Raw genomic sequence first — 7,719 nt, forward strand, 5'->3', positions numbered from 1 at the left:
CTAAAAGAACCTTCTGATGTATTCATAAAACACTCCATACTCGGCCGAATAAACGTCCTATAAGGTAAAATGGGGGGGCTGGAAACCGGGATTTACCTGGAAGTTGACGACTATAACATATGGTATATATATTTATTTTTTTTCATCAATTACAAGACTGAGCCAGTAGAATTTTTTTATTTTTTTTTTGAAAATCAGAATTAGAACATTTTATGAGCAACAAATAAACATATTTCTATATTTTCAAATGTTAAAAGCAGTGAATGTGACTGTTGTCTCGATAAGCAAATGTTCCAGGAGTTTGAGTATTTTATATAACGAATAAAATAAATGCCCAACCGGACTCATTGATGTTTATGAGACGGCGGGGAATCCAGGTTGTAAATATTAGCAATATAATACACCAAGCCATCTCGCAAAAAAATGAAAGCGTTGGCTGAATAGGAAACTGTTTGGAACCTGAGACATATTTTCATATAATATTCCACGGAGTCCCAAATGTACCTTAAAATTGTAACGTACAAGCAGGATTTCCATGCGTTTCGGTACAAAATCTATTTAATCGGTAAACAAGAGAAAATTCTATAGTTGGAACTGCATTTCCAAAAGCATAGACTTTTAGTGCATAGAGAAAGGGAGGTGAGTCATTTTCCTTCTAAATTACAGACTCTTTAAGAGTTATTTTTTTTCGAGTTCATTTTGTGCCCTGTTGAGAAAGGGAGGGGGAAAAAAGTATTGAATGTGAATAAAGTAGAGTTTTTTATGGAAAGTCCGATTGCTGGTGTTAAGTTGTGTAATAGAATGTCACAGAAAGTAAAAAATTCAAGAAAAAATAGAAACAAAGATTTATTTCAGCTAATACAATATAACACGATGCAGATTCAGTCTGTAGGTTTTGGGGAACGGAAACACACAAATTCACTCTAACACCATACACACATACACGTTCAATGCCATACACATATGTATACATAAACACACTATCTCTCTCTCTTCCTTTCCCAGGGGCCACTAGCCCTACGTCATACACTGATATACACACTCACACTAACACCATACTCTAATATACATGCTCTACCACCATATGTTCACACAAGTTAACTACATGCGCTCACGCAAACACAATAACACCATATGCTCCTATACACAGGCTAACGCTATTTGCTTAGACACTCGTGCTAGTACACACACTCTAACACCATACATTTACTCTAACACCATACATATACAAAGACATACTCACTCTCTCTCACCACCTCCTCATCCTGCTCTTGCCATCTTTTTCCCCTCTCACCTCCCTTTCTCCTCACCTCTCTCTCTCTCGCTCTCTCTCTCTCGCACGCTCTCGCTCTCTCACGCTCTCTCCCGCTCTATCTCTCATACTATCTAACCTACTCCCTCTCCCATCCACAGTCCATGAAAGCTGCCATTTTTTCTGCGGGGGTCACGTAACACGTGTTTTGTGTGTCCCTGTCCAAGGAAAATGGATTGCCATATCTCACTGTGTCATGGTAGAGCATAAAATGTTAAAAAAAAATAAAAAATAGAAATAATTAAAAGTTATTGTCAGTCTATATAGAGCTGACCACAAATTAGATATTAACAAAAACTCAAAGCAGTTTTCCTTTAAGACATTCCGAGTTAAGTCATATTAGTCAACACTATAAACTCTCCGCCGTAATCTATAATATCCCTCTAGTGTTTTAGAACCAATAGTGAATATTTTAAAATATCCCGTGCAACATAGACACGAGAACCTTTACGTCTCAAGGCAAAATGTGTCCTCTTTATCAACTTGGATACTGCATACTATGGCATAACGGCCTCACACAATAAATTCACAGCTACTAGATTAGAATGCCACTTCGCTGTCCGTTTTAAATGCTTTATTTCCCCTGCCGGCTTTATGTAAGTATTGACCAAAGCGGAGTGAGTACATCTATTTTCCCGTCCACCATTAATCTTAGTAAACAGAGCTACACCGGAATATCTTAACCGCCGCGAACAAAACCCGACTAAGTGACCAGGCGACAAAAATACTGCGGCTCGTCTTCTCCCTCCACGTTTCCCCCGTACGATCAGACAGTTGAGCCGTTAAGGAAATTGTGCCGTCAGCTGGATCTTTAATCCAAGAGTTTAAATCCCTAAATAAAGGGCAGATCAATGGGGCCGAGAAATGTTTACCAATGAATCGTAATAAATACATTGACTTCCAGAGGCTTATTATAATGGAAATGAATTCCTCTGTATACATTAAATTTCCAAAGTAACTTGAGAAGTGATTATTTTTTTTCTGATAATGGAATTCAGTCCTAAACCAGGACTGTCCAAATATTAGTCTTTCGGAAATCATTATCTTGTGTACATTTTTAGATAAACTTAAGTGTCTTAAGAAGAAGTTTGGTGGCCAAGATATCAAGTGATACAAGGTTTCAAGACTTCGGAGGTGCCTTCTTCACGTGTAATGGGTGTAAAGAAGGGACTTCATGGAAGATTTTGGAAGATAATGGGACATTTTATCTTATTTCCCAATCATTGATCATTGAAAGGTATCGCGGACTTCTTAAGAACCACCATCTTCTCTTGGACCAATATGGCCAATGTCTACTTCTGGTGACTCTAATTAATGTATCTTTGTAAGTCTTCCAATAATAGGCTCATGATGGTTATTAGTTTAGCTTTTGCACCATCTGTCCTACGTTTCATAAAAGAAACTCATTTTCTTTTAGAAAGAACCTTCTTCTTATAATTATTATTATTTTTAATTCTTTACCAAGAAGTAAGCCTTAAACATGGTAACCTTTTTGCCATCCCATGTAGTAACTGTGACACGTATAAATGGGGTGTTAGCTTGTAATTATGAAACCATTAGCTACGGCTCGCTATAATGATTCAGCCATTTCCCGGCACAGCGGGGGCTTCTGCTGAGTTAATTTTATTTTCCTTGTGTAGGGTACGGAGTTCTTAACATCACGCTTTGGTTATTTAGATTTTTCAAACGCCAACGCAAAAAAAACCCTTAACAATTTGCAAGAATTTTTGTTTTTCTCAATACGCAAAAATTGTACAATACATATTAAATAACAATATGCAACATAAGTATGTTTTACTGTACTGAGGGGGTGGTAGATAAGTGGAACAGCCTCCCAGCAGAAGTGGTAGAGGCTAATACAGTGAGGGAATTTAAACATGCATGGGATAGACATATGACTGACTGACCAACGACTGATTAAGGTTTGAGTCTTTACAGACTAGATAGGGGCCGAATGGGGCCGATCTGCTTTTTAGTTTCTATGTTTCCGTATTTTTAGGATCATTTACTCGAATAGGTTTATTTTACTTTTTTTTCTGTTGCCAGTAAAAAAATAAAAAAAAAAAGATTTAGGTTTTAATTAAGAAAAATAAGACTAAATACAGTTTATGTTTCTGCGGATAATTCTTACCATATTTTACAAAGGATGGATGATATGCTATTTATAAAAGTGTGTCTGATACTCCATCTGTCTCTGGATGTTAAAGAGTTTTGTGTGCGCGATGCAAATGTTAAGATGTCGGAAATAAAAAAAATTTAAAAATCCTCTTACCCTCCTAGCATTAAACATAACATTTTTAAAAATAATATTATACTTTACTATTTAATGCAGTTATAAAAAAAGTTTACAATTACATTTTGTTTAATTTAAATAATATTCTTTCTAGATTGTTTTCCATTTATATTGTGTTTTTCAAGCAAAAAATAAAACGTGTGAACCAGTTAGTAACAGCGAAACGTATAGATTTTTCACCTTTGACATATATTGTGGATATATAAATATTGCTTTGATTAGATTAAAATAAGTGGAAAAATAGAAGATAGATGAACAAATAAACATTATTATTTTATTGATTATCTGCTAATATTATCCAGTTACTCCTACATTTTCTCGGAAATACGTTTTTGCTGAATACAACTCGGAGAATGGACAGGTATGTCTGTAAGTATCCAGAATAAAAAAATAATAAAAGGTTTAACGGCACGCATATACACAATGTCATTAAATCCACTCCAGATTTTCAGATTATTCCATGCCACAGAAGGGCAGAAATCTTGTTGTTTTTCGGGGGATTTGAATATCTTTACCACAATTGTTATTATTATCATCTTTTGTTTATATTGCGGCAACAATTTCGGCAGAGCTTCTTACAGTTGTCTGGCAAAACCGGGAGAATGCCTGGTGGGCTAATGGTTGGAAGAGCCACAAAGTTACTGATCACGGCCGCCGGTCCAACTTTGCAGAAGTAGAACAGCAAAGTTAGGAAACCAAACCTAGAATCCAGTTTCGGTTGTTGCATTTGCTTTCCAAGAACCTTGTCGGTATCTCTTGACATTTTTTTCATGTCTGTATGATAGACCATATCACACAATTCCAAAGGTGCATTCTTATCAAATTGATATTACATTTATTCTATGTAATCAGGTTTCCAAGCGGTTCTGGGCCAAAGTTCTAAATGAGGAACCCATCAAACGGAACCTAATGAAACATTCCTGGATACTGGATCCCAACAACCTTGTTCTTTAGAGCCAATGACCCAGCGGACCAATCCTGAGCCCAGATAAATTATAAAAAATCCAGATTCTTAGATTTAATACAATCGAACATTTAATGTTGACTTTTTGGTCATCACAACATTGACATCTGTGTACATCTTCCACGGAACCACAGAACAGTTATGAACAGATTCCACCGTCGGCTACGTTTATGCACTATTGTAGCTAAACTAAGGGCATCCTTGGGGTCAGTGTTAATATGTCCTCTTCCTTGTCATTTATAGAGTTTTCTATTTCTAGAATGTGAGTTGACGTATGCAGTCCTTTTATGCGTTTTTGTCACCATCCATATGTCATCTTACATCTGCTGAAATGTTCTGTAAAATATATATTTTTAAAACCAGATACAAGTAATAAATATGTTCAGAACTGTCCCCATATGTTAGTAAATTTCCATTTTATCCTCATGTTTTATACCAAGAATTATTCATAATGCTAAACATAGTGTCAACCAATGCATTGAAAACGGGTCCAAAACATACTTTATTTTGACCTTTATTTGACCTATGAGCTTCCATTCAATTAGCCATTTCCCCCTAATGTCTTCTTGGTCTATCAGTACCCTTTCAGTGTAGGGACTATAAGAAACGCTGCTGGAATTGCTGGCGCTATTGAAATAAATAATCATAATCATAATAATAATAATAATAATAATCATATAATAATAATAATAATAATAATAATAATAATAATCATCATCATCATATAATCATATAATAATAATAATATAATAATAATCATAAACTATTTTATCGTAGCCGCTGCATATTGTTACCACTGTGCTACATATCGACTTAAGCCACGAGTAGGACCTGGACTGTGATCTCTGATCTTCCCGTAGACATGGCGTCCATGTTGGAGGCACCAGACTTCATAATTGACCTTTACAAACATATCACGGGAACCAAAAGAGGAGGACCTCGTTGAAAGCCACATCTGCCCCCATCAGTCTCTGCCCCGAACCCACACTTTCTCCATTTTCACCAAATTTTCCCCATTATTCCAACCTAACTCTACAGATTCCATTGTTTACAAAAGCACAACAATTTAAGATAACAAATACAGATAATATGTCCTATGGTCCTAAAGGTGTTTCTTTCGTTAATTCATTTTTCCCAACATATCTTTATTGCATAGTTTCATAAATGTTTATCTTTCATACTTGACATCACACCACCCTACGACCTTGTTCCCTTTATATTTTTATTAATAATACGCCCTTTGTAACATTGTATTCTGAATGCTCCAAACACAACCTTTTTTTTCCAGCGTTCACTTGAACGGTTCCTCTGTATTAGTTCATTACAAAGTCTTTCTCCGTGCCCCATTTCGTGTGTCGCCATAAAATCATTCTCTATTGTGTAACCCGTATGAAACTAATTATAACATGTTAACATTTAATAAAAGGTGTTTCAATCTGAATCACAATGGGATTTACATATTGTTATGCCTGAAATGAAAATCACGAAGGACGTCGAGGTGTTGGGGTGGGCGATCCATTTGCGTTGCACCGTTAACCTTCCTTCTCTTATATAGGGTCTAATTTAGTGAATATTTTCTTTTATTATTACACCTACGTATGATTTATTTCTACATGAATGGCAAAAAAATTATATTTCCGGAAAACTCCCCCGAATTAGTGGGAATTAAAATGAATTACATGCTCGCTATACAATGGCTATTTAGGAGACTTTAAAACAACTTCAATACGCAACTGATTGCAGCGATGCAATCATTTTAAAAGCACTCCATAGGGCTTAAATAATATTTCTAAGATTTCAAATGAATGCGGCATGTTGCATATTCCTGTTAATGTATAAAGATGAAAGTCATTGTTTGATCCTGGTAAAATTGTTTTTTTGTCAATTTTCGGGCTGTTGTTCTGTATTATAAATGTTATCCATTAGTTTTTTTCCCGCACTCAAAACTAGAAGCAAAATGCATTAGTTCTGAGCATATACATTAAATCGCTGTTTGTTCCAAGAATACACAACAAAGCATCGGATTTCGGGATTTGGGAAACTTTAATCAAGAAATAAACAGTTCGGTTTTACAAAAATGCAAAGTGTATATTTCCGACGGACGAAGTCTGAGATGAAGTCACCAAAGACGGGTGAACGGGATATTTTAAGGTTTTTTAAGGCTTTTCAAAGACAGATAATTGGAAGCTGAAATCTAAAAAGGTCATTGGCGGACGATGTCATCGGTTTTATGACATGGATGAACCTCTTGTGGGCAACTGTTGCAAGTTTTGATAAAATGTAGCAATTGTCTCTTCTTTGGCTAATCCACCAAATGTGCCACCTGCTTGTCCAACAATGGCGCTTATTTCTACATGAAGTCACATTTAGAACACATTTTAAGAAATGAATATGTCCTAATACCTGAACGTCAACATTTCCATGGAAAATCGGTGAAAACCAATAGTATCGATGTTTTTCACGTTGATAGTAATGATAAAAATGACTATTTTAGCTCTAGTCTTCACCCAAGTTATCCCATTAGGGTAGAATATGATTTATTCGTTGAGCACTACCTTTAATAAAACTTATGTCTACGATATAGCCTTGGAATGAAGAGCAGGGAAAATTCTTTGGAAAGTATGAAAAAAAAAATCAAAGAAACCAATAAAAGCAAAGAAATTATATTTGCATCTCATTCAAAACTTGTTCAGAATGCTGAAAATTCCAAAGAACGTGCAGGGCTTTTAAATCAAGAGCTTGCTTTGATCTCTTGTTTTAACATAAATTTTCTTTCGAATTTCAACTTAATCCTAAGTATTCACAATGAGGAAGCATTTAGGCGAAGATAAGAGGGGGAAAAAAAATTATGATGGGGAACGCATAGAGGAAAAGCACTTGACTTGTTTATGCTTTTTATTGTTTTGTTAAAACGTAACAATTTCACAAAACTTCTAAGATCTATAATATTATACTTTGACTTTTTAATATTACATATTAATAATGTTTACAATAAGATAATAAATCATAACGGGCATGAGATAAACAGGAATTAAGACCAATATCCTAATCATTGCCATATTGCTTCTAAAATGTATCACCAATTACCAGTGGTTGTGAATGTAAATGATATATTATTATTATTAATTGTTTTTATAGCGCCAACAAATT

This window comes from Sceloporus occidentalis, unplaced genomic scaffold (assembly GCF_023333645.1).
Source record: "Sceloporus occidentalis isolate IW3139 unplaced genomic scaffold, rSceOcc1.0.p SCAF_183, whole genome shotgun sequence".
Taxonomy (NCBI): Eukaryota; Metazoa; Chordata; class Lepidosauria; order Squamata; family Phrynosomatidae; genus Sceloporus; species Sceloporus occidentalis.